This window comes from Podarcis liolepis, assembly GCF_965112155.1.
Source record: "Podarcis liolepis genome assembly, chromosome: 1".
NCBI classification, from domain to species: Eukaryota; Metazoa; Chordata; class Lepidosauria; order Squamata; family Lacertidae; genus Podarcis; species Podarcis liolepis.
The window spans coordinates 97,067,531-97,076,545 of record NC_139554.1 but is presented as its reverse complement, the minus strand read 5'-3'; the positions used below and the strand labels follow the sequence as shown (position 1 = coordinate 97,076,545).

The 9,015-nt window shown below is 41.8% G+C and overlaps 1 long non-coding RNA gene across 1 annotated transcript; it reads left to right on the top strand.

The window, feature by feature from the left end:
* Nucleotides 1-2,126: 2,126 nt before the first annotated feature.
* Nucleotides 2,127-7,552, top strand: LOC310703290. The gene is made up of 3 exons (XR_014524064.1): nucleotides 2,127-2,243; nucleotides 5,717-5,856; nucleotides 7,147-7,552. It is a non-coding gene; the product is annotated as an uncharacterized lncRNA (long non-coding RNA).
* Nucleotides 7,553-9,015: the final 1,463 nt, after the last annotated feature.

Here is a 9,015-nt window from a genome sequence, read left to right as displayed (position 1 = left end):
GAAGCAAAATTCAGGAAACACAAAAGGAAATACTTATTTATACAGTGTATAGGTAACCTATAGAATCAGCTTCTACTAGATGTGGTGATGGCCACCAGATTCGGCAGCTTCAAAAGGCGATTAGTCAAATTAATGGAAGACAGAGCTATCAATGACTAATAGCCACAATGGCTGTGTCCTACTTCCAGTGTACTGGAGGCAGTATGATTCCAAATAACAGTCACTCGGGTTCACAAGCAGGAGAGCGGTACAGTGTTCATACCTTCCTTGCAGGCTTCCCATAGTCCTTTGATCAACTGCTGTGTGAATAGGATGCTGGACTAGATATGGTTTTGGTCTGATCCAGCAAGGGCCATCTTATGTTCTTACAATGACTATTCCCCTAAAACAAAAGGTGTTCCACTTAATAGGGAGCAAAAGAGCCCCCCACAGCTAACAAGGAGCAGACATTGCAACCAATCAAAAAACCTTTCGCCTTGTAAGCACACAACGCACTCAGTACCTGCAATGTGCAACCCCAGCACCTACTCCTCAAAATAAAAGTCTGTATGTGGGGCTTGGTCTGGTGAAGTAATGAGTTTCTGTATTGCAGTCCTTGGTCCTTCCCTTGTAATAAGAAGCCGCTCTGTGACAATCAGGACAAATGCAGACCCAGTTTGCCATTTAAAAGAAGGACTGTCAATAACACTCCACAGCTGTCACTTTTATTACCCGTCTCCCTCCCCCACCCCTCTCTCAATGCATTATTGCACTGGTAACCATGGCAAGAGGCCAAATTGCTTCGCCTCCAAAGTGTATGGCTACACGAGAAAAGAAAAAGCACCCACCGTGTATGATACCTTTCACTGTGCTTAGACTTGTTTATGTTGCTCGGGCACGCACAGATTCTCTTGGCCATTTTGCACAGCACCTCCTTTTACAGAAAGCGAATGCTCTCCAGGTCTATATATCAAAGTTATGGCATTCCGTTTTTCAGTGAAATAAATAAATAAACCTGTAAATAAGGTCAACAGGATAGGGATGTTCCGGGTGACAGAACCCTTAATGGTTTTTGAGGAACAGCTTGTTTCTCTCTTCAAAAAAACTCACCTCAATTTACTTTGAGCCTGTGCCTCTGAAACACATTTTGCCTAAGCACAGGGAAAGCACAAATCCAGCCATTTTCATGGCCTTAGTTAAACACCACAAGCCCACCATAAGCAGCTCAACGTCAGCATAGCTACCCAGTTATAAAAATGAACTCTGTGGGTGATCGTAGAGAGGGATAGTACAAAGTTTGCCCTTTTTAAAAATAGAATATTAAGCCCAATGAAATATACTTCATGAACAATAAGGAACATTCCAAATTCTGGGCATTTGTAAATTACTTTAATCAATGTCATTTATTTTGCATAAAATTAGAGTTGAAGATAAACTTCTTTCATTATTACGGCCATATAGGGATTCCCCTGGGTTTGTCCAGCTTCATAGAGACAGAGTGAACCTTTTGTTTTTACAGCCAAAAGATTTACAGTTCTATTCTTCTGCCTTTCTATATGTCAGGTGCAAAACAAAGCTCATCACAGAGAAAATGATTGTCAAAGGCTGGAAGTCTCTCCAGGTCCTGAGACTGAAAACCATGGCCGCCTGACTCCTGTGAGGTGACTTGTGAAAAACAGAGCAGTAAGCAGGACCTAATACATGCTAGACAACTGTCCTGATTCACAGATAATTCACCACAATAATGGAAGAGATTGCTATGGGGGGGTTATAGACAAGGATAAGGAGAGCTGAGGAAGCAAAACTGAGGTGAATACAAACATAAAGGGGAGGGCAGGGAAGAAGAATTTGAATGGAGAGCATTAAAAAGCTAAATTATCTCAAATTCTGCAGCTGCAGAATTCAATTTTGTGACAAGAATAAAGCCATGGAAGGTTCATGAATATACAGTTAGACTGAGTCAAATTGCTGGTCCATTTAGTGCTGTGCTGCATACAGTGAGCAGCAGTAATTCTCAAAGGTCTCAGCTAGGGAAGCTTCACCTGGTGGCACTGGATTGGAACTTCTGCACACAAATGATGTGCTCTATGACCTAGGAACACTCCCCATTCTATGTTGTGTCAGCTTGCTTATTTCCCAGCCTTTGTGCACTCGAATGAACCTGGCAACAGCACTCCAAACCAAAAATGGTGTTAGGTTCTTATGCTTTGGAAAAGTCAATGTGCAGGAATTTGAGCAGCAGTGGTGCTTGCATTGGGAGAGAGGTGAGCAGCCAGCTGACATCTATAAATAATTGTAATCCGCTTTTACACAGAAGTGTGTGGTTTGGGAAGGAGAGCTTTGAACCACACGCCATGTTAACAATAAAAACAGCAGGTTGTCAGCCAGCCTCTTTAGATGGCTCTTGGCTTTCCTTTCTTCCAGATGGGTTCACAACCCTCCTCCTTTTAAATCGCCACATAAATTTATCTCTTCTGTTTGCAACTCCCAAGTAAAACACTGACAATTCCCTTTGTTCTTCTAGTCGGCCTTATGTTCTCAGAGATCACTCTGATAAGACACCCACCAGATGAGATCTTGGAAGAAGATCAAGGCAATCACTTTGTCATTTCAACAGCACCCACGTTACTCCTAAAAGAACCTTTTCCACTTAAGAGACTCTCACATGCCCAGCCAATGCAGCATCCTCCGTATCTTGTGGGACCACAAATCCCAACAGACCCAGTCAATATGGCCAATGCACAGGGATGATGGGATTTGCAGATAGTCCAGCAGCATCTGGCAGGGGAAGCACTGTGTTGTCTATCCCTGGCTGAATGGGTCAATGGCCATCCCAAGAAGCTGAGGTGTTGCTAGGTTCTTAAGACACTTAATGCATAGGCTTATGTCTCAAATTTGCAGGTGCCAATTTATGTCTGTGAGGAAACTGAGGTGGTGGGTGGGCTCCCACTGACACACTGCATTTTGCAGCATGCCCAGCATATATGTAAACAAAATATTTGAAATTATTTTTAAAACAAGGAAGGGGAAAGAGATGTGGGATCAAGGTCCTTGGGCTGCACCTTAATAACATCCATGGACAGGGGCATCACAGGGGGGAAGGAGACTGAGGGCTCCCCCAAAATCTTCAGTTGCGGGGGCAAGCCGTTGCCCTTGCCCCTGGAGGAAGGGTTTGCAGTAGGTGCAACATTCTGTTCAATATTAGATGCAGAAAGTCTATTATGTGAAATAAGATGTTGTCCATTTATGCTTTGCCTTTTGCACTGGACCACTAATAAACATTACCACTGGTTATTCTGGCACAGATTAGAAGCAGATATGCAGGCATATCTTGATGCACTTCTGAATGAAAAGCATCCATTGCAGAGTCTGAATTGGGTGCAGCTTTCCCCACCATTTTATAATACATATGTACCTCCATTGTCTGCCTCAAACCACTAGTCTGGTACATGGATATAGTGAGATTAGTGTCGAGTTTGTAAAGAACATCAGAGCTATACAGATGAGGAATGATAAGGGATGCTTCATTCTGAAAATGGCCTGCTTAATCCATCCCCTCTTTAAATCATTCTGTGAAAGGAGCAAGTAAAGTGAAAATGTCTAATATTTAACTGAGACAGAATTCTGAAATGCACTCCGTCTACATCTCAGTACATAGGGCAGGGAGTCTCACTTCTGTTGTACAGCTTGGACCGCCAAAGACAGAAGAGAGAATGTTTTTCACGATCATATCTCCATCCTAGACAGCAGCTCACATGCTATATATTACAAACTAGTAATGTATCCCTTAGCCTTTTCAATTAAAACAGCAAAAGTGTGCCTATTACTCTTTTAACACTGCTCTCTGAAGTCACACATGATGAGTTTAAATCAGCTTTTAGACTGAAATATTATAAGGAGCCAAATGGTCTAGAGATTCTGCCCCCATCTGCCATGGCCATCTTCTCAAAAAACCTCACCAGAAAAGTGATATACTTTTAAAATTAAAAGTAAACGCCTCAAACCCAGCAGAGTCTCTGCTTAGCAAGCAACAAAACAGAAACTGCTAAACTGAGCATTATTCTGAGGTTTGCAGGGGGGGGCGTAGCTGGGTACATGGACGCAACACCAAAATCTACCACACTGCCACTTGCCTTCTGTTGGATTTCAATTTCACGGCAGCACCCCAGAAGCTCTGTGCCTGGTCGTGCTCCCTTAAATCAGCCTTTGCTATGCACTGAATTGTTATGTTGCAAGTGTAGGGTCCCTAAACAGTTCATTATAGGGGATGGGCAGAGCTGGCCGCTGGATCCTAAGTTGCTCCATTCCCCTGAGAGGAGGTTGATCTGGGCTAGAGTTTGCATTGCTAATTCCCCACCTTGCTTTCAATTATTATTATTGGTATTTATATACTGCTTCATGCCAAAAATAGGCTTCTAAGCCAAATGCAAGTATATAAACTAATTTCACAAACATTAAAATCTAAACATCTTTGACATGCAATAAATCTCTGAAGTAGATTTTCATAGCAAATAAAAAGTGTAGATATCTTCTGGGCTGAAGCAGCTCCTCACAAATGTGATGTATAGCTCTGTTGGTATAGCGCATGAGACTCTTAATCTCTGTTGGTATAGCGCATGAGAGCTCTGATGTATAGCACATGAGACTCTTAATCTCAGGATAGTGAGTTCCAACCTCATACTGGGTGAAAGATTCCTGCATTGCAGAGGGTTGGACTAGATAAGGCTTGTGGTCCCTTCCAACCCTACAATTCTCTGATTCTACACCTTTCATCCTGTCCGACACATAATATATGATGTGCCAGAAGGGATAGGGCTTGGCTGCACTCTCTCTTCATCAAATATCCTTTCCAGCATTACAGTGGCAGCTTTGCATAGTTAATAAACCAAGAGAAAGAGAAATCACGAGGAAACGTAAGTACAGGTTTAAGATCTGCCTGGGTGAAGAGAGCTGCTGTCATTTCTTCCATTTCCTGATCATGACTGCTTTAGGCAGGATTGGCAATTTCATCAATGACAGTCTAACTAATTTGTTAGTTCTCTGATCTTGATCCTTCTTGAAGTGTGGACAGCAGTGGAAATGGATTTTGTCACTGCACTGGGTTTGAAGACAGAATGGGACCAACATGTCTTTTTCCTTTATTTTCTGGATCTGTTGGGAGCAAAGGATTGGGACAGCAACTAGGCTCCACATGCATCAGCAGTCAGCATGGCCAGGCATGAAGTGGTCCATGGGCTGACATGGGCCTCCTCCAATCAATAATACCTGTCTCTTGTATGTGAAAAGTGTCATTGTGGCTACATAAAGATAGCTAAAGGGCAACTACTCGTAGATTTGAGACTACAAGCAGTATGAATGGTAAAATTATTCCATACAATAGGATGGTGGGGAGAAATACAAAAAAAAGCCCATTAAGAATACATCTTTTCATTGTTAAAAAAATATGCAAAGAACCAGTACCATTGCCAATTCTGCAAAAGTTGCTTATGAATCTTACGGTAATACCTTAAGAGTACAAAGTTTGCAACTGATTCAGGTACATGCGACTTTGTATCCATGAAGAGGAAGGAATTATAACCAGAAAGATAAGTATTATTCCTGTGCAGCTTTTAGCAGTATATCACACACACATTACAATGATGAAAGAAACCATCGTAAACTGATCTGCAATGCAAAACCTATGTTTTAAATACCAGATTTTTACATTCTGAAAACGGTTGCACCTTCTAACCAACAGATGAACTAATCCGTGGCTTTCTTTGAGAGGCATCCCTGGAAAACGTGTCTAAAGGGTGGTATTTATATCACAGGCTATCCCATTTGCAGAGAAGAAAAGGATTACCTTTGAAGTGTAAAGATCAAAAGCTATTTTTGCAGGTAATAAGATCTCTCTCAGATGGATTTCAGTAATAGAAACTGGCTCATCTAGAGCAAAGTAATAAAAATGTAAGCAAAGTGTAATAAAAGAAAAATGGAAAGTAACTCACTCACCCTGAAATGCACCACACAGCATTCCACAAAACAATGTTTACCAGAACTAATGTGGTACTTAACACATAATGGAAATTCTGTAATATACTGGTTTTCTGAGGTTTGAAACAATTTGGTTGTGGTAACACTATCATAAACAAACTATTTCAAGTAAACGGTGATAGCAGTCAGAGTGAAGGATGAATGAGTGGAACTTTACTCAACGGATGCATTCAGACGAAACACTAAACCACAAGGCTTACCTCCCCTGGCACAGTTGTGAGGACTAACCACAGGCATTACATTGTCCAAACCCTTCAAACTGTGGTTAAACATAACTATGCTTTGCTTGAAATCACAACTTTGAACCATAGTTTAAGAAGCTGACTTATTTTCACGGACTGTCGTTCAGATTAGCCACAGTTTAAGGTTTGAACGTAATGCTAAACTACAACTAATCAGTATCAGAAGCAAAAGCTTCTGATCTCCTCAGCTTGGCTGGAGAAGAGAGGAGAGGTAATGCCTGAGACTCACTGTTGCTCGTTCTAATTCTCACTATGCTAAGCTATGGCTTAGTACCAAGGTCACCAACCTGAGGCCCATAGGTCCCAGTGTGCCTGCCAGTACATAATATGGCAGCTATTAAAGGTCTTAGCAAATAACTGCTCAGAAAACCACAGTGCATGAGATTAGGGATGAGCATGTCTACACCATTTTGTATTTATTTCTCTTTTTCTGCTCTGTTATATGTGGCAGCCATTTTGTATTATGCCACACCCCTGCAGCTGCCATTTTGTGGCCTGCATTGGTGATACTTCCTTAGAATTCCAAATGTGCTCACTACCCAAAAAGGTTTGTGATTCCTTTTTTAGTGTGTTATCCAAAGGTAGCTAAGATCCCTTTTTCAATACAAAGGTCACTTTATATTTTGCAAAATAAACATGCACAGAGTTAAATGTGAGCCCACAATGTGAACAGTGGATTTCTCCAACAGAAGAAGAAAAAACACTTTAGGAACTATCAGGAAAGCTAATGAGTTATTTATCGAGAGCTCCCAGCATGCAGTGTTTCTTTTGCAGTGCTGAATTGGTCTTCTTGTGTCTTAACCATTCCTGTTCAAACTGTGTTTATTGCTGACTGGTTTCTTGAACTGCTGCCTACTTAATTGTTGCTTATCTGTCTGGCCCTTTCTTCCAGGAACACAGCAGTAAACAAACCAACAAAAGGTTATTTGGGTCACAGTTGTTGTAACCCTCCTGCATTTAAGGAGCACCTTTGAGCTAGCCTTCCAGAGTCTTGAAAAGCCTTGCAAAAAGAAAGACTTCAAAACAAATCAGTTTTTTAATAAGGTAGTCATGGGTGATTTGACTTGTGGAAAATGACGGCAAACAACATGTGGCCTTCCAGCAGCTGAATGGGAAGGCAGATGTGCCTCAACAATGGCTGAGTCAAGCTGTTGTTCTGTGAGAGAAATACATTGGAATCTACTGGGGGTGGGGGAGAGAAGGAGCCAGTTCCCCTCACCCAAATGAACTATATTCTCTGGATTCCCAACTTTATTTAAAAACAAAAACAAAAAAACCCACAAACCTCTAGCACTTGTAAAACCCAATATAGGAGGCAAAATGTACAAGTACTATTATATTCGTTGGTTTGTAAGAAATGAGCCTCTTCCCATCTTTCAGTGCTTCTAGTCTATGAATTACCATATTTTTCGCTCTATAAGACACATCAGACCACAAGACGCACCTAGTTTTTGGAGGAGGAAAACAAGAAAAAAAATATTCTGAATCTCAGAAGCCAGAACAGCAAGAGGGATCGCTGCGCAGCTGCCATAAAATGGGGAGTGGGTGGATCGCTGGAAGGAAGCGAGGTGCAGTTGTTTGCCTTTCCCAGCTTTGAACCTGGTCAGCTAGAGAGGGATGGGGAGGGTAAGAGAGAACAATATTCTATCTTTTTGCATATTTGTATTGGGTAGATCCATAGCCTGCTTATTGCATCCTATTGGACACTGAACCCATTTGAGTTCCCACCCTATCAGTTAAGGATCTAATAGCACGGTTGCACCTCAAGACCAAGACAGTCAAAAAGCATGTGTTTTACATTATTGCTCTTTCTCTGCTTTTAAAACGTCTTCATGCCATAGTGCAACCCCCATTTCTCCTCCTCATCAGAAGCACAAGCGGATAAGTGGACTAAAATCCGGCATAAGTGGTAGTCAAAATGGTCTCCTTGCCCTCCAGATGTGTCAAACTGAGTGACTTTGGCGCTGTCCAACTGGAAGCATCCCTGGGCCAAGAACAACCCCTCCACATGCTGCCTGCATTCACTCCATAAGCCGCACACACGTTTCCCCTTACTTTTTAGAAGGGAAAAAGTGAGTCTTATAGAGCAAAAAATACAGTAAGTCATATTAATTATTAGCATTCAGGAAAGTAGATCTAGCCTGGACTCTGACTGCTAATTTTTAATTTTTCCTCTGTTCCCTGTTGAGTTTCATTCATGGTATACAGTTGCATTTGTTGGACTGTGCACACACTCTCGCCTTTTCTGCATCCGGTGCACCCCGAAAGCTGATTTGGAGAGCAGTGGAGACACAATGTTAGTCACAATCCATATTTATCTAGTCATTTCTTGTGAAACATTGCATTTTGCTGCATTTCCCCACAAACCAGCTCCAATATGAATTGGGTTGGGGGAGAATGACCTTGCTGCATTTTAAGCTGGCGACATGTACACAACCTTGATCGAAACCAAATTAAAATGTATCAGTCTGGAGAATTAGTTCAATGAGGTGTTTTGAAATCTCCACTTTCAGATAGCCCTAGGCCTAACCATCAGTAGTGCAACTTTGGGAGTAATATTAGGGGGAAATGAATGTTCAAGGCCTTAAGGCACAAATACTCTTCTGTGCCATTTATCAAGGATGCTAGCTTTAAAGCTTCCCTCGCAGCTTCCACTTTGCACTTTTTGTTAAGAGACCAAGTGAAAAGTGGAGCTGTGATGAGCCATGTGCTTCTCACAGCTGGGCTGGCAAGGGTGATCTATAGAATGCAAGGGGAAAAC